Consider the following 20,043-nt stretch of genomic DNA (forward strand, 5'->3'; position numbering starts at 1 on the left):
GAGAAGAAAGCAATTCCCACCGAAGAAAGAACTTATAGCGTCCCAGAATAAAGTATAGATCGAAAATAATAATCACTATATTTACGAAATATACAGAACGTCCACAAAAAATACTTCTATAACCTGGTAGCGGTTATTTTTGCAAATTTTCTTGACTGACGACTGCGATTCAAATATAAGCAGACAGACACTCCGCCAGAGAAAAGTGCCGGAAATTTTTCTCAAGCTGAGCAGCAAGAGAAGCATGATATATTTTGGCAGAAGTCCAAGAGCTGCTAAAAAAGAAAACGTATTGCATCTACTCCGGTTGACTTCAGAGAATGCGAGTGTGGGCGAGTGTATGATGATGCAAGCAAGTAACATATCTTTTCTCTTTGTTTTAGGAAGAGTAGATGCAAGAGTATATATATGTATAAATGTAGCAGCAAGTCAAATGAGAGAATATATACAATTATCTATGTGCTACATTCTAAACTTCAACTTCTCATTATACAACCATCTGTGCCATCTGTGAACCAATTTGAACGAAACTAAAACTGTTCAGCTAATCAAAGGGAGCAATATAATAAGATAAATTCAATTATGAGTTATAGACGCAATGTACAGTATGTAGCTCTAACCTCAAAGCACTTTAGCATTCTAATTATTAAATACTTCACGCTAACCTTATGTTCTGGTCAAAGCACTGCGATAACGGGTGTGCTGAAAGTTATGGACACTCAAAAAATGGTCTAGAAGTTACAAACAATCAGGAGGACATTATGCGATACAGTGAAAATGTAATTATGTATAGTGTAATGCAGTTTTAGATGTAAGTTTTTTATGATTTTAAATGACCTAAAAGCCTATGCTCAAAGCAACCTGCTCAATCTCACCCTACTCAATCTGTGCTGGTAAAAGATATTTCCAAAATGGGTTGGCCAGAGTTTTGGCCCCGGAGTTAGGTTATTACACTACTAAAGACATTGGATTATGTATGCGCAATATTGATATATTATCAAAATATATGAAAAGGAATAATTATTATTTATCAACTTTTCTTGAACGAATATACGGAACTTCTTGTAAATGCCGAACGAAAATAATATTATTTCTAGTAAGAGTGCAAGAACACTTAGTAACAATTACACAATGACGTTCCAGGAAAATTTATGACTCAAACTAGGCCTGAAAAATGACCCGTTTCTATTCATGAATTGTTTGCGAAACAAGCGAAGTTTTCAGACAGTAGAAATCGAGATTGTAGACTGTGACGTCATGTAATTACTTTTTCCCTGTGAAGGAAGTCGTTTCAACTGTAATTTGTAAGAACGAGAGAAATCGACAATTCTACATTTTATTACAAATCAGAAATATGATCATTTTTAATTATCATTTCTTTTCCGAATATCCACGGAGAATCGAACCGCAGATCCCTAGTACACGAAACGAATACTCAAGCCGCTACCCTAATAATGCTCTTTTAAGTAAGAGTGAAGTATCACTCGTCTATGTAGGAAATGCAAACGTTTACGAATCCAATGTTTTATTAACCGTGAATCACTGATTTTGGTCATGATAAAATAGTGCAGTCCTGAGAATTCAATATTAAATTTTAAAAAGACTAAAAGCATCTCTGAAATTTGTCTCTATTCTATTCGGTTATTCTCGTTCTCCAGATAATTTCAATAACCTGGAAGGGCAGGGATACACCAAGGGCATTGTATATTTCAAAGGATTTCCCATCGGGAATCGAAAGTGAGACCCCGCTTACTAATCAATCAGATGAGTGGGGTGCCTGGTTCGTTTCCAAGGCAAACAAGGTTGGGACGGACAAAATAGTGGTCGTAGGTTTTCTCGGGACAATCGCAATTCCTCATTCCACCAATTCGTCCATCATCACTTGCTTTAATCATAGTTTTCCTTAGCCTAACAGGCATAAGCGTTGGACATTAAGTGACTTCATTTTCAAGCTGTTAACGCAAACCAATCCGAATCGAAAAACAGTTGTATTTTCTATTGCTCATTAAGATTTTGTCACAAGAACAATATGTAGAAAAAGTCATGGCGAATCGTAATTCCATTCAAAAATGAAACAGCAGACTAGCCATACTTTAACCTAAAATGTAACCATTACATATCCTTTGGAACTTTTCCAAAATCTGTACGGATATTCCGGAAAGTGCCACAGTTGGAGTTGGTCATTCAGTCTGTTTGTCAGTCGATACTGGGTCAACAGCACGCGACCCACTACAACTCACCACTCGCCATGACCCACTGCGATAATGACCCAGAATTATGTATCTTCTGCACACGAAACTACAGATATGGCAGATTTAATTCTCACACTCTGCATTTGTTTCAAAGCAGTCGCCATTACCTGGTCAAAGACTTATGTCCGACACGATACATACGATATCAGAGTTAACTCAGGTACATACCAAAATACTTATTTTGTGCTATATGGAATAAACATTTATTATAAGTGAAAATAGAGATCCGTTGTCACTAGCATTATTACTTTTTGTGCCAGAAAATTTAAAAATCGGAAGAGGTTTTAGCAATTTCAGCTACAAGAAACTGTCTCTATGACTACAAAGAAACAAAGGGACGATATAACAGCTTTTAAAATTTTGCACAAGATACGTGATTTCATTAAGTATACTAATTAAATTTGCGTTTTTATATAGTCTGATACCCTGACATAGTAAAATTTTGTTTATATTGATATGTAGCGACGTAGTTACAACTCATACATTTGAGAAGCATAGAGTTTGTAAATTATTGTTATCATTATGTACTTATTTGAAATACATGATATAATAATTCCAGAATTCAACGTTAAGGTAATATGGACACCCAATAGCACCTTCATTACTCTTACATTATTACTAGTGCTTTTATGTTTGTGCTCTCAACATAGAATTTATCACAATCTGCTGTAATGCCATTAGCAAAAATCGAAATATATAATAGGTTTGAAATTCTGCTGTTACAGGACTTTTGCAAACAATGTCCTCGAGTGTTACTAGCATCGTGAAACACTCTAGTCATTATTGCTTTTTTATGCTAAAAGTAAAAAGGGAATGCGAAGATAAATGCTAGACTCTGAATACCGAAAAATTGAAGAAATATGTTATACATCACATTATAAAATACAGGGAGCTGAACTGTTTGAAATAAATATTTAATATGTTGAGCGTGTTCATTTAAGTGGCATTTTATTAAGTTACGTTCATTCAAATGGGTATCATATAGACGGGAACAGGATTAAAACTGTACGTCAAATATTATAATTTGAGTGGTTTCTCTTGTTAGAGAAAGGACAGCTGGCACACTAGCTTTTTTACTTTTAAAAAAGTTTCACGTGCAGCAGTTTTCGGAAATAAATATTCAAGAGACAGAAGACGATCAATCTGCATACTACACCTAAGTACAAAAAATTTGACATCAACCTAATCTGCTATTAGCTACAGAAATAGCTGAACCGTTTGAAATTAAATTTTACATGTCTGCAGTTAGCCTCACATGTAACTCATTTAGAAATTTTTTTTTATCTTTTCTTACGTTACTGTAACTAGAATGAAGATCCTACGAGTAAAAGAACAGATTTAAATTTTACGCTAAAAATGGTGAGTGGATTATCCTTGGGAAATGTCCTTACGCTATACCAGTGAGCAAGTGACTTACAAGAAGAAAACGGGCAATTTCCGCAGGTTTCATAATACATAAATTTACCATATGATAGAAAATTAATATGCAATGTACAGAACTTCATCACACGTTGCCTGATGCACTCAAGTGATCACAATTTTGCTATCATAAAAAGAATTAAAAAAAAAATACGTTTTCAAGAGGATATTGTGAAATTAAGCTGTAAACCTCAAATCAACTTATAGACGTCTTTAGATGTTTTAACAAGAGCAACGTCAAAAACAGCAAAAAGGCTTGTAGTATACGACTTAAAAATTGTTTACTAGGAAACAAAGTATTTTCGTCATTTCTCTTTCAAACTACGCATTTATTCCTTCCGAACGTGCTTCTTTACTTATATGGAGCAATCTACTTTATGGGGAAGTATATCTACATACTTCTAGGGAAAAATATCGAACCTGGGACAATAAGCATAAGCATATCCTGAACCAGGGACAATAAGCATAAGCTTGGTACTGGTTGTATTTACTGTACTATGGGTGAAATTTAAAAGTTGAGATTTAGCATTGGTTTTCTGTACATTCTTTTGCAGAGGTAGCACCCTCGTGATCAGATGTATGTTTCGCTGGTTACAAGAAAGTACAACGTACTGAGCATACGTTCGCGAAATTGTTAATGAAGGCCGAAAGAGTCAATTGATTGCAACAAACGTGACCTTCATTTGAAGTTTTCATAGTAATTTTCCCTGTGTAATTTTAGTAGCAAATATTAAAAGCTTAAAAATAAAATATATACTTCACTTTTAAGTTTCGTATACATTCAAGAATATACGAAACTAATTCACTCAGTGATTAACCATAACCGAAGTCCAGCATCTCATACATTTAACTTCTCAACTGGATATCATACTATACTAAACCATGCCAACTTGTATTATTATAGCCCATTCTTAGAGTATTGTATTGTATAATATTATCTTATCGTTTTTGATACACCAACCTTTAACGAAAGTTTTACATTTCACATGCATATTACTGACGCAAGCGACGTGACCCGCCTAAAATAGACATATTGGTTTCATTATTTATGTAAAAAATGTGATGTCTTTCTATTGTAAGTGTTAACTATATATATATAACATGTAAACTTTCCTTCCTTCATCTCACGCTAAGTAAGCTATTGAATATGTAACGTCTTTTTGCTGATTGCTAATAACCATTTCTAACCCTTTCAGCCCTGACCTACACAATTGAGGTAGATAGAATCAGCAATGTATACAATACCAGCCGAACATGCACCATCGTGCAGGTTATTTTTTTCCGGAAGTTAATAGTTGAAAAAAAAAGGTTTAGGAGGATTAGTAGATCAAAGTAGATTTTCGAAACAACTATTCTTTCTTTCTATTTTTTGAGATAAAAGAAATGATCATCCATTTCTCAATCTGGTCTTTCTGTAGAATTGTTCACAGTTCAGATGAAATTTTGTAAAGCAGCTCAACAGATATTTTCTCCTTCCTGATCGATTGCAAGTGAAACTGTAGCTGCGTGATACGTCTATTCTAACAGCTAAATTTCTTGCATTGATTAGAGCACTCTGAGGAACTGACGTGGAAGCGTTTCACTTCAGATCACGTTATCGCTATCCGATGAGTGAATAATTAATTATTTTCTACAATCTAGGAAAGGATAAAAATATCGTAGGTAAGAGCTATAAAAATATGCTCAATCGTTTTATTTCTAACATGTTTTGAATTTTGATCTATTAATGGCGTGCGTTCAGCTTTTCATCATAGGAGTTATAATTTGAAATCACATCGTTTAAAAGACAAGTGAAACGACTTAAAATTTTCGAGGATCTTACGGAACGAATGGGTCTAGATATGAATCACAAACAATTTCTTAGCTTTTTATTTATTTGAGACGTATTTCCAAACTGTAGTGATTATTGATGCCATTTTCGATTTCGAGTGGTGAATCTTTCAAAGATTGTTATAAATATTTTTACACATAATTGGAATCATTATGTATTGTCCTCGATTACTCAACAGGTCATGTTTATTAATATATATTTTTCTGTTATATCTTTTGTATGCTATGTTAAACAAATGATACACAATACGAATTTTTTGCGCAGTATTAGGTAAAAATTCTTATTAGAATACAGTACAAACTTGTATTTTACCAGGTGCCAAGCGAAAAAGCACTAGCTTCAGGAAAGAAACGCACATAAAAAGAATTTTGAAATAAGAAACTGATGAGAATAAATAAAAAAAAACACATTTTTGCGATTTCAATGTCTATTACCGGTACATTTGCAATTCCTTATCGTAATTATAATAATAACTATTATTATAAAAATTAAGCAAAATAAATACCAAGGAGCAACATTTACTGCGCCAGAAGGCTATGGATTCGATACTGATAGCGGCCCTATTTGATCATTTTCACATCTCTACTCTTCATAATATTTGGGGTCTTTCACATCTATAGTGCTCTTCTCCATAATGTTAGTTATAAGTGTATATTAACTTGCTGTTATAAATTAGTATACGAATCGAGCTTCATATTCCTAACGTGATGACAGAGAGAGAGAAAGAATAAATTAATAACATCATCATAGCAATTCCTTTTCCCCAGTTAAGCTAAACGAAATAATGATATATAACCTACTCTTTATTGAAAACTATGATGTCTTGCATAAAACTACTTTGATGTACCATAAGACGGGGTTACTTGGCACATCGGGCGTTACTTTGCACAAAATTCGAAAAGAGTTTCACAGTTTTCTGTCAGGAAAACCATGAGCAGTAAACCGGAAGTTTCAACTTCCACCGTAAGATAGAACATGTAACTGTATTTTGGCTATAATGTTGGCGGTTAAATTCAGTTCTACTTACCGGGAAAGTTTATCTTGTAGACGTATTGAAAGCAGTCACTGTAAAGGCTGATAAAATATGAAAGATATCATCTATAACAATTTCCGTCAAGGTTAAATTAGTTTCGTAGACTACGATGTATAGTGGGACTTTGATGCAGTAGTTGAAATTGAAATGTCTAACGTATTAGTCATAAAAAACGTTAAACTGGGAGAAGGGGTTTCAGCCTATACTCGCGGATATTTTGCACCGGTCCAAAATAACGCTTAGATAGGAAATTATTACCAATGGAGCCTCCTGTGTTTTAACGTTAGGTAAATTTCCTATTTAGGTAGATGCCGGAATGAATTTCTTGTTAGAAAATAAATTATGAACAGCGGCGTATCCAGAAAAGTATTTTGACAAGGCCTTTATTCAAAAATCTTTTTTTTTTCTTTTTTTTTTTTTTTTTTTTTTTTTTTTTACAAATCACTAGATTTTTGTGAGTAGGTTTGTAGCTTATACATGTTCGAATCACTAACAATAGATTTTTAGGCAAATGTTTACTTTCGGTCAAACAGTGACTGCAAGCGATTCATCTGATCCGGTTACTAGAGCAGTTTAGGAATCAAAACTGCTCCCGGAACCGGATCAGATGAATCGGTTACAGTCACTTTCCGAGTCAAGCTAATGTACAATGTTAAGAATGTTGCTTTAAGTACAAGGGCAAAAATGTTACTAACACTATACCTAATCAATCCAGGTGAAGCGGTGACTATCAATATTGATATCTAAATGGGGACTACCGCTCCCTCAACCCACCCCACTCAAGTATCGTAAAAAAATCCCAAAAAACAATATTTATTCAAACCAGTACTATAAAGCTAACGTAAGAGGGAAAAATTAGAAAAAAAAATCATCACTAATTATAAATTAGTGCAGCATGAGGAGGAAAAATAAATTACATCTCACCAAGATAATGGAACCACCAGCAGCAGAACAAATACTTTGCCAAATACTCAAATGTAAAGCAAATCAAGAATAAAATTAATATCAATTAAAAATGGAAAGCACTCACCGTTTCGACATACCAGAACACTCATGAATAATGAACTCATAATTGATGAAAAAATAAGATAGCAAGAACACATGCGCAATACTCAAGTTCACATTACTGAAAAATGTTCCTTTCCGCACAGACGTCGATTTACTAAAGCGAGCACAGTTGTTATTGTTACAAACAAGACTAACCATTAAACACCCACTGTTACCATACGTCGGAAATATCTTCAGCCTTCGACCACAACCCTATTAGGTTTTCTCTAACTCAATGAAACCACACAATGCTGCAAAGCGATATGAGTTAATATCCGAATCTAATTCAAACTTATTTAACAACGACAAGTTCAAATACTTTGTATTAAATTCATGTTACGGTTTCTCAATCGCACTTGCTAACTCGATTTTCACTATGATACGAAAATTCAATTTCCCGCTTACCGCATTCCACACATACAAACAAAAAGAGCATGTGACGTCACAGTAACAAACTACCACATGTCTGTACAGAGACATATGGTGAGAAAAATATGAACTACCACCAATCTTTCAAAAAGGACGTCACTCAAGAAGCACGAACACTTCCAGCAAGTGACTCACGCAGAAACAGTTCCAAGAAGTGATTGAAAAAATAAGAACCGATTAAAGTCAGTGTTTGAGTCTAATTAAGTATTTTCATGCAATTTTGCAATTTTGGGTGGCCTTCAGCCGGAAAATTACAAACCTCCTAAATCTTTCACTGATTACGGTTCGAATGATTCACACAACAGTAATACTATGTCACGGATTTTAAATTGAATTTGAGAATTCTGATATTAAAAAAAACGACATAATTTTTTTTTTTTTTTGATTCGTTGAGGAATCTAGAGATGGGTAGGTCCCATTGTTCATGGTATGTTGAGGGAGTAATGCATGAGCCAACTAGGCATGTGAAAATTGATAAGTTCGTCAAGCGAACAAAATGATTGCATATAAAATATTTTAGAGCTGTGCACGTTTGAGTTCAACTAAATGGCAATTGCGCATTATAAATGATTTAGGGCTATTTTCAAGATGCCAAAAGGCTGATTTAAAGTGGCATCCTTACATGAATTTACTATTATAATGTATGCGTATTTTAACGTGATGCCAAAGGCCATTAGAGGGCGGCTCACTCCGTTCCTCCTTCTGCTATCTAGTTACTCCTTCTTTCTCCCCGAATGCCTAGCTTGTGAATGATAGATGAGTAGGATCCGTTTGTTGTGCATCTTTAATATTTTGGAGGTGGATAGAATATCCCTCTTGTAATATTCGTTCCTGACCAATGCCCATAAATGTGCTAGTAGAGTTTTACTTTGCCGTAGCCAATAAGATGTTTGTTGAAAATAAGATTAAGTAATGATTCTATCAGCTAAAATTCGCGTTTTCGCTAATGTTGTAAAGATCCGTGCATTAGTGTTGATGCCTATGTACCTAATATAGTTGATGATTTGGTAAAAATAGAAGTTTGTTTGCGAGTACTACTGATAATTAAAAAATTTTAAGTTTTCATATATATATGTGTTTAAATAACAGCAAGACAAGTGGGATTGTTTTGTGAGTTGACCTGTTATTCTAAATTTATTTGAAACATTTTAATGAGTCTTTCGTTTTGCCGTATGAGCAATATGATTATTGAAACTTGAGACTTCAAATGTTTTAGCATTCCTTTAGAATTTTTGATATTTAGTAAGTTGTAATACAGTATTTTAAATAATCAGTATACAAGTAATGTTATAACTATTTTGCGAAATGCTTGTTTTGAAAATTGTCTTGCTTTATTAATGTTTTTGTGTATGAATATATATATTAATTTATATTATAATTTTAATGCTACATTATGTGTTTATATTTAGTAGTTGAATATTACAAAATATTTTTGAATAAAAAGGTTTGAGTATTGAGTAAGTTTGTTGTAAAAAAAAAAAAAGTGCATATACACACATTACAGTACACTAAATACACATTTTAGGAATTTCGGCTTTAGCGTTTACACCGTTGTTAGGCAACACTTCCGAAATATACACATTTTCTATTATGGTTTAGTAATTAAGTATTTTTGTGTTAATGTCTACCTGTATATTCATTTAGTTTCAGGTGTTTACTATGATTTCAAATACGTTATATGTTCAGTGAAAAAGATAGGAAAATCAATTGAAACATCCACTCATGGGAGAAACCCACAGTTGAAAAATATATAGATAAATAAATAAATAAGTGAACGAAAGAAAATGACTTATAAACTGCAAATTTAAATGAATAATATATACATTTTTATTAATGGTAGTATAATGGTGGCTTAAATGAGGGATTATAAATATAACAGTTGGCTTTAACAATAGGTGGCTTATCGTCATATAGGTTGAATAATCTTATAGTTAACAAGTGAAAAGTGATCCATTATGTACAGTGATATATTATCTGTCAGGAAAGTAAACGTACACCTATTTTTCGAGTCGGGCATTCCTGCTCTCCATCCGTGGAGAGTATGAAAATTAAATCAATCAAATCTTTACTGAGGGGGAAAAAGAAAAGTTTAATCTGAATAAGACATTGCAGAGGGGCACAAGCTATTAATACGAATAGTGCATAGTGTAAATAAAGGACGACAACAAAAGAGGAAGACAGAAACAGCTGTTAAACTTAGAAAAAAGAGTAAAAATTTTCGAAGTTGGAACATAAAACACAAATACAACAAATACGCCGACAACTAAACTGGGTGCTGGCTTACAAATGCAAAGGACACCGGTTCGAATCCCCGTCAAGGACGTCTTTAAAAAATTTTGTTAATAATACATACAGCTCCTGACAGATGGTAAAAGAGGTAGTATTTAGTTTTTCGTAGCAATTATTATTGGTAATGTTTAGTACTGATAATATTTTTGTCTTTGCGTATTGCTTTTATTCCTGTCTTCATTTCGAAAGAGAAGAATATCCGAACAAATGCCACCAACATTCCTCATATTTTGAATGTAAACGCCATTTGCAATTAGTGAAGAATAAAAATTGAACGTTCCGATGTAGGTGCAAAAGGTAAAAAGAAAAGCTTGGAAGTGGGCCATACTCATGGTTATTAAAAATACAATTTCTACATGCCTTACACCTCCCGACCACGTTTCTACGTTAGCAAGTAAGAGGTTTGTTTCTAGGTTAGGCTGGTCAATACGTTTTGCAAAGGCGCCCGGTTTAGCTCTGACGCACCACAGGTGCAAGAAGGGAGCAAAACACTTTTTCTCTCTCCGTTTGTGTGTCTATTAATCTATCTATCTGTATATAAATAAAACGCTATTTCTGAATGCCATAACTACCCTAATTTTCAGCGGATTGAGACGAAACTTGGCACAAACAGTAATTGTTGAAATATCTTGATGAGTTCGTTAACCAGAATAATCAGATGAAAATGTTCTAAATGGCGGCCCTTCAAACTTTTAAAAACTTCCAAGGGAACCAAATTTCGCCCATAAATAGGTATTCAGAAAGTTTGAATAACTTCCCCTCTTTTACTGAAATATTTGTGTGCAGGGACTTATTGAAATATTGGACCGGATTAATCGACTAAAGGAGGTTCTCGCCCTTTCGCTACGGTCAGGTTTTTTTGTCCCTTTCTTTTGTTTTTTTTTTTTACAGGAGCGGGTTATTTTCGTATCGGAACAAGATGATTGTTAGTGATGATATGAAATTACACATTGAAAGTGAGGTAACGTGTGAAACGTGTTATTTGAAAGAATAATATAATAAATATGCTTTCCTCTAACACAGAGAGCTGTAAATCATGTATTTGGAGTTCAAGAGCGTGAATGGCGAAAAGTGTTATATGATTTGCTTTTTAGTAACACATTGAAAATGAATTGCAAATAAAGGTAGGCAACATTAGTGGTAAGTAAAATAATAATAATAATAATAATAATAATAATAATAATAATAATAATAATAATAATAATAATAATAGGTGTTGTTTGTGGCAAGGCAATATTTTCCTCAATTGTTCTTCAAACGTAATGATTGTAACGCCATACCTCCCTTACAAACAAAATATTAGCAATTTATATCGAGAGAACGGGAAACTATTGAGTGATGGGAGTAACATTGGACAGTATGCACTCATAGTACTCAGAAAAATAAGCGATTTCAATGCAAAATGAACGAAGAGTCATTGTCATGAGTAGTCACGGAGCCACGGGAGAGCCCTCTTTAGGCAAAATGTCGATAACTTATATCGAGAGAACAGGAGGTGATAGTAGGATGGGACCAACGTTGGACACAGTGGACCCATAAGGCGCATCGAAAAAATTAGGGGGGCGGGCGCAAGCCAGCCTTACTTATTTCCACATAATAATATAAAATTATATTGTCGAAATACACACACGAGTTAGCTACAAATATTTCATATTATCATTATTATTATTATCGATAGCGTCTTTTCATTACGTGTGCGTGTTTGACATGAAGCCAAAGTGAAGATCCATCATTCGTAGAAAGGATAAGAATAGCCAGTTACTTTAACTGTGAACGGCAGAAAAATACGAATAGGGTGAAGACCTGTAGCGAAAAGAAAGAATACTTTCTCTCTAAGCCCAGATAGATTCGAACTCGCATTGACGGCGCGAAAAGCCAGTGCTTTGTCCACATTTTTTTTAAACTGACTCACCGAACGTGTTTCAGTAACTTACTTATTGCTAATTTTACTTGCTTCACTCGTTTAACTTACTTTTTCTAATAACTTATAACAACAGGGACACGAACACAGAAACATCGAGAACAGTTAAAAATCATAGATGCTCTCCCGCCGGGAATCGAACCCGGGACACCATATACCAGAAGCGCACGTGCTGGCCACTAGACCAGCGGGGAGGACACCGCTTACTCGCTGTATCGTTAGGGATTACGACCACTGTATTGCCAGGTATCACTTCTGTGGGTTGGATACTATGATCACATGTTTCTTCTTTGGTGGAACAGTTAAACCTACATTCTATGTAATACATGAGGTATTTAGACCTACATGCTCTTCATATAATGTAATAAAACGGTCATGCTGGGAATAAGAAAAAGAACATTCCTTGGACAAAACGGAAACTATTGGCATCAGAAATATTTATCTACGAGGCATGTGCAGTACCATATTTCAGAATAGTTAATGTTTAGTTCAGTAAACGAAGAAAGGAATATAAAAAAGCAAATATGTCGCGTCAACGAGATCGACCAGAGTTGACAGAGGCGGAAGCAGATGGGTAGTAATACAACAACTTGGTTAAATTGATAACTGGTTCTGTATCCTGTTAGTAGATAGTATCACAACTTTACGAGAGAGCAGAGAAAGACTTACTAACTCTATCATATAGTAAGCTTTACTAACACGATCATATGGACACAAATGGATGTAACTGTGAGTACTACAACTTGGATTTAACGAATGCCGTTTAGATATTCAGTGGTTTGCAGGGTTGTATAAGACACAAAAAGATAAGACACAATACAATTCTTCATACCCCAGCTTCCAGTAGCTAGATACATGCAATTTCTGGTTAGATACTGAAACTGCTGTCGGATTTTAATACATGACGAATTGCAAGATACAAAATGATCTTGAAGCTTTGCTGGCGTCTACTATTAATCCAATGTTCTCGGGATTGCTGCCAGAGTAGGTGTTGCTGTGCTGAGCTTTCGTTACCATACAGCGGCAACATCTTCAGAGCTATGTGTTGAAGTGTGCTGGTCGTACAGATTATATAGTGGTCTTTAAGAATCGCTGTGTTCCTATTGGTTGTTTCTGTTGGCCAATGGCGTGCTCTGATTTTGCTGGTGGAAACTGCTCTCTGATTGGCTAATGGTTCTTTTCGTACTGAGAAGCTGGAACCAGATGTCAGGTAGATGATAACCTTCGTCTCTGTTGATGGATGGCTTGTATGTACGGATGAATAAAGATTCATGTATTTTCCTGTCCCAGAACTGTTTACTTTTCTTTAGTACTTCAATTTGGTCCCACATGGCCGTATGATTGTATTGTATGCAGTGTTCGGCTATTGCAGATTTTTCGGGTTGTTTAAGTCTGGTGTGTCGCTGGTGTTCTTTCATTCTGTCTTCAATGTTTCTTCCTGTTTCACCTATGTAAGTGGCGTTACATTCACAGATGATCCTATAGATGCCTGGTGTCTTTAGTCCCAATGAGTCTTTTGCACTTGGTAGTAAACTCCTGATCTTCGGTGGAGGGTAGTGTACAGTCTTGATGTTGAATTTCTTCAATAGTCTTGCTAGTTGGTTGGAGGTTTTCCCCATATATGGAATAAGTGCAATATTTTCCTTGACTGCCGTGTTGTCCTCTTTTGTGGTGCAATCTCTGCTCCTGTATTTTCTCATGGCTGTGTTGATCTGTTTCGACGAATATCCGTTGGATTTGAATACTCTTTCCAGGTGAGACAGTTCTGTGCTTATATTATCTGGATCTGCTATTTGGTATGCTCTGTGTATTAGAGTATTTAACACCCCCATCTTCTGTGCAGGATGATGAAAACTGGTCGCATCGAGGTAGAGATCAGTGTGTGTGGGTTTCCTGTAGATTGAATGGCCTAGACTTCCATCTGGCTTCTTGTATAGAGTACGTCCAGGAACGGGAGTCTTGCTTCTGTTTCTGTTTCCATTGTGAACTGGATGTTGCGGTGTATAGAATTCAGATGCTGCAGAAATTCGTCGAGTTTCTGTCTGCCATGGGGCCATATGACGAATGTGTCGTCTACATATCTGTAGAATACTGTAGGTTTGTATATTGCTGTTTCTAGCGCTTTGTGCTCAAAATACTCCATATAGAAGTTCGCTATTACTGGAGAGAGAGGAGAGCCCATTGCCACACCATCACTTTGTTCAAAGAAAATGTCTTGGTAACTGAAGTAGGTAGACGTTAGGGTGTGTCTGAAGAGATGTACTATATTCTTGCTGAAGTGCGATTCCAGGAGTTTAATAGAATCTTCCAGTGGTACCCTCGTAAAGAGAGAAACCACATCAAAGCTGACGAGTATGTCATCTGCGTTTGTCTTGATGCTGTGTAGCAGTTGTACGAAATGACTGGAGTTTCTGATATGGTGTGTACACTCTCCTGTTAGTGGCTGTAGCAGTCCTGTTAATTTCTTGGCCAGGTTGTACGTGGGGCCTCCTATGGTGTTAACTATGGTTCGTAATGGAACTTCTTTCTTGTGTATCTTCGGAAGGCCATAAATCCTTGGTGGTATTGAACCGGAAGGTTTAAGCCTCTTCTTTTCTTCTTCATTCAGACTGGAACTTTGTATTAATCTGGAAGTTTTCTTTTCTATGGCCTTGGTTGGATCTCTGTCAATTTTTCTATATGCTGGATCTTCCAGTAGGCTTGTCAATTTGGAGTGGTAGTCTTCCCTGTTGAGAATGACGGTCGCATTCCCCTTGTCTGCTGGTAATATTATGATGCTGTCATCAGCTCGTAGGTCATTGAGGGCTTTCCTTTCTTTTCTGGATTGGTTGTATTTCGGCTTCTGCTGCTTGGCCCTCATAAGGACCGTAACGGCTTGTGTGCGTATGTAGTCTGCTGCTTCTTGGTCTAAGTGTTTTATTGCTTGTTCAATACCACTTACAGTTTCCGTGATGGGAATGTGTTTAGGTGTTGGAGCGAATTTCAGGCCTTTGCATAGAAGACTTGTAGCTGCTTCACTTAGTCTTTTGCTGGAGAGATTCACCACTGCTTTTTCTCTGCTCGGATGAGATGGTTCAGGGTTTTCCATTACGACCCATAGTTAACACCATAGGAGGCCCCACGTACAACCTGGCCAAGAAATTAACAGGACTGCTACAGCCACTAACAGGAGAGTGTACACACCATATCAGAAACTCCAGTCATTTCGTACAACTGCTACACAGCATCAAGACAAACGCAGATGACATACTCGTCAGCTTTGATGTGGTTTCTCTCTTTACGAGGGTACCACTGGAAGATTCTATTAAACTCCTGGAATCGCACTTCAGCAAGAATATAGTACATCTCTTCAGACACACCCTAACGTCTACCTACTTCAGTTACCAAGACAATTTCTTTGAACAAAGTGATGGTGTGGCAATGGGCTCTCCTCTCTCTCCAGTAATAGCGAACTTCTATATGGAGTATTTTGAAACAGCAATATACAAACCTACAGTATTCTACAGATATGTAGACGACACATTCGTCATATGGCCCCATGGCAGACAGAAACTCGACGAATTTCTGCAGCATCTGAATTCTATACACCGCAACATCCAGTTCACAATGGAAACAGAAACAGAAGCAAGACTCCCGTTCCTGGACGTACTCTATACAAGAAGCCAGATGGAAGTCTAGGCCATTCAATCTACAGGAAACCCACACACACTGATCTCTACCTCGATGCGACCAGTTTTCATCATCCTGCACAGATGGGGGTGTTAAATACTCTAATACACAGAGCATACCAAATAGCAGATCCAGATAATATAAGCACAGAACTGTCTCACCTGGAAACAGTATTCAAATCCAACGGATATTCGTCGAAACAGATCAACACAGCCATGAGAAAATACAGGAGCAGAGATTGCACCACAAAAGAGGACAACACGGCAGTCAAGGAAAATATTGCACTTATTCCATATATGGGGAAAACCTCCAACCAACTAGCAAGACTATTGAAGAAATTCAACATCAAGACTGTACACTGCCCTCCACCGAAGATCAGGAGTTTACTACCAAGTGCAAAAGACTCATTGGGACTAAAGACACCAGGCATCTATAGGATCATCTGTGAATGTAACGCCACTTACATAGGTGAAACAGGAAGAAACATTGAAGACAGAATGAAAGAACACCAGCGACACACCAGACTTAAACAACCCGAAAAATCTGCAATAGCCGAACACTGCATACAATACAATCATACGGCCATGTGGGACCAAATTGAAGTACTAAAGAAAAGTAAACAGTTCTGGGACAGGAAAATACATGAATCTTTATTCATCCGTACATACAAGCCATCCATCAACAGAGACGAAGGTTATCATCTACCTGACATCTGGTTCCAGCTTCTCAGTACGAAAAGAACCATTAGCCAATCAGAGAGCAGTTTCCACCAGCAAAATCAGAGCACGCCATTGGCCAACAAAAACAACCAATAGGAACACAGCGATTCTTAAAGACCACTATATAATCTGTACGACCAGCACACTTCAACACATAGCTCTGAAGATGTTGCCGCTGTATGGTAACGAAAGCTCAGCACAGCAACACCTACTCTGGCAGCAATCCCGAGAACATTGGATTAAAAGATACAAAATGCTTTGCATTACTTGTTTGTTTGTAGACAGCTACTAGCTCAGTGTTCTGAAAGATTGTGTATAAACTAGGAATAGCCAATTCCGGAATTTTTACTTTCCGGACTCCCGAAAGTAAAACCGAACAAATTCCGGAATTCGAAAAATTTCGATTTTGGAATAATTCCGGAATTCGGAAAATCTGGAATTTAGAAATTTCTGATTTCGTTAACATTCCGGAATTCGGAAAAATCCGGATTTTTTCGAAATCCGGAGTTTTTCTCAATTCCCGAATTTACTAAATTCCGGATTCTTTCCGAGTGAATCGTGGCGGAAATAAGTCTTTGACCAGGTAATGGTGACTGCTTTGAAAGAAATGGAGAGTATGAGAATTCAGTCTGTCATTTTTGTAGTTTCGTGTGGGGAAGAAACAAACTTGTGAACCAACGGTTTAAAAACAACTCAAGTTATTAATGTAAAATTTGCCGACATCATAAAAGAAATACGAAAGACATTTTGAATCGAAGAAATATAACATACAAGTTTGCAAGCGGAGAGAAAGAAACCTAACAACCAGATTAAAGACGAATCGTTTACCGCGTAGCGATCGATTGCGAATGCACGTCGCATTTTTTCTTTCTTTTTTTTTACTTTAGGATTTTTGATAGCGATTGATCGGCGATGACATACGTTTTATTATATTTAGATATTTGAATACTCGGAACTATCAAATCTTCAGGAATAATAATAGTAACAATAATAAACTAATAATAATTGTTGTTATCTCGTAGAAGATTAAAAGCAAGGAGCTAATTATCGCTCAGGTCATACAAGCAGAAACGTGACATTTGGAAAGAATATTGCGGTTTGGTTTAATGTTGCCCACGAGAAGAGGAGTTTCTCATCTCGTTTCTAAAACAGACAAAATAACATGAGAATTAACATTTTACATTCGAGACGGGACAAGGCTAACTCAAAGTTTTCGTCTCGCTTTGGAGATGAGAATCGATACGAGACGAAAACTGTCGTAAACATTTCCCGTCTTGTCTCGATTCTCGAAATAGTGCATGACAATTCTTTAAGTAACAATTGCTCTGTAGACTGAATCTCATAGGTTGTTTGTTACATTGTATTTCAGAGCTCATTGAATTATGCTCTGTGTAGGTATTTTTGTAGCAAAGCTTTTATATTTACCTCTGCATATCCTAAAAATTAATTTATTATATGTTTTACTGTTGCATGATATTCAGTTATATTTATTACAGTTATTTTCCTTAAAACATATATTAGAATACTTTCTACATGAAACTTCAATGGAACGCTGAGAAATGTAAGCAGTAATATGGAACACTTTTAGTGTTAGTGTTGCTCACGGTAGGAGTGCATCTCGTTTCGTAATTTTAGTGCATCTCGTGGGGTAATTTTGTGTATCTCGTCTCGTTTCGACAACGAGAAGACAAGAGTTTTTTTTATTATTGATACGAGACAGCTTCAAACGTCGTAATCACCAATATAAGTATATACTGTAGTTCTTAAAATCAAGGCGGAGACCTGCACGGTCGAATTCTTGAGTCCAAGCAGAAGACCAACCCGGGTAGCGATATCAACCGGCTCGGCTCGTATCAACTGAGCGAACACCTTGAGTCGGCTCGGTTTGGAAGAGCCATCGGCTCTGCCCAATTGAGCCGATGACCTGAGCCGGCTCAATTGGAACGAGCCATCGACTCGGCTCAATTGAGCCGATGGCTTGAGCTTTCCCGGTTGGGGTGGGTCACCTACTCGGTTCATGTGAACCGGTTAGAGCCAGCTAAGTTCAAACTAGTCCATCGGCACGGTTCGACTCAGCTCAACTAAGCCGATGGCTCAAATCGGCTCGGTTGGGTGAGCTGTTGGCTCGGCTCACTTCTCGGTTCTGTTCGATAGTGAATGAGCTGTAAGCCGAGCCGCTCAAGCCGTTGAGAAGCCTAAACCCGGTCCCAGCTGTTTTGAACATGTTTGGCTGAAGCCTAAAACTTTTAACAATTTTTGGCTCGAGCCCGAATACTTGCCCCTTCGGAACTCAAACCCAGAACGTGACCGATGTCCTTGCCTCGTGAAGACTTCTCGACGACCCAGATCGACAGTCAATTAGCTTTTACTACTCTGAAATACAATGTAACGAAATAGCCTAGGGGATTCAGTCTACAAAGCAATTGTTACTTAAAGAATGGATATACATTACTTCGAGAATCGAGACAAGACGGGAAATGTTTACGATACTTTTCGTCTCGTATCTATTCTCATCTCCAAAGCGAGACGAAAATTTTGAGTTAACCTTGTCCCGTCTCAAATGTAAAATGTTAATTCTCATGTTATTTTGTTTGTTTTAGAAAGGAGATGAAAAATTCCTCTTCCCGTGGGCAACATTAAACCAAACCGAAATATTCTTTCCAAATGTCACGTTTTTGCTTGTATCACCTGAGCGATAATTAGCTCCTAGCTTTTAATCTTCTACGAGATAATAATAATTATTATTAGTTTATTATTGTTACTATTATTGTTACTGGTTCACAAGTTTGTTTCTTCCCCACACGAAACTACAAATATGACAGATTGAATTATCATACTCTCCAATTCTTTCAAAGCAGTCGCCATTACCTGGTCAAAGACTTATTTCCACCACGACTCATATTAACCAAAATAAAATCATTTTTCGGAAGCGGAACTTTCACTTTCTGGACTTCGGAAAATTATGGAATTCAGTTACACTCCGGAATTCAGAAGAATTCCGGAACTCGGGAAGAATCCGGAATTTAGTAAATTCCGGAATTGAGAAAAACTCCGGATTTCGAAAAAATCCGGATTTTTCCGAATTCCGGAATGTTACGAAATCAGAAATTTCTAAATTCCAGATTTTCCGAATTCCGGAATACTAACGAAATCAGAAATTTCTAAATTCCAGATTTTCCGAATTCCGGAATTATTCCAAAATCGGAATTTTCCGAATTCCGGAATTTGTCCGGTTTTACTTTCGGGAGTCCGGAAAGTAAAAATTCCGGAATTGGCTATCTCTAGTTTATACACAACCTTTCAGAACACTTAGCTAGTAGCTGTCTACAAACAAACAAGTAATGCAAAGCATTTTGTATCCTGCAATACGTCATGTATTAAAATCCGACAGCATGTTCAGTATCTAACCAGAAATTGCATGTATCTGGCTACTG

At 36.5% G+C, this 20,043-nt stretch overlaps 1 protein-coding gene across 2 annotated transcripts in view; it reads right to left on the reverse strand.

Annotated features, from left to right (window-relative positions):
- The window catches only part of LOC145690968 (uncharacterized), a 94,623-nt gene that overhangs the window by 44,225 nt on the left and 30,355 nt on the right, over positions 1-20,043 (reverse strand). The window lies entirely within an intron of this gene.

The sequence above is a fragment of the Thermobia domestica genome, chromosome 7 (genome assembly GCF_964235325.1).
Source record: "Thermobia domestica chromosome 7, izTheDome1.hap1.1, whole genome shotgun sequence".
Classification (NCBI taxonomy): Eukaryota; Metazoa; Arthropoda; class Insecta; order Zygentoma; family Lepismatidae; genus Thermobia; species Thermobia domestica.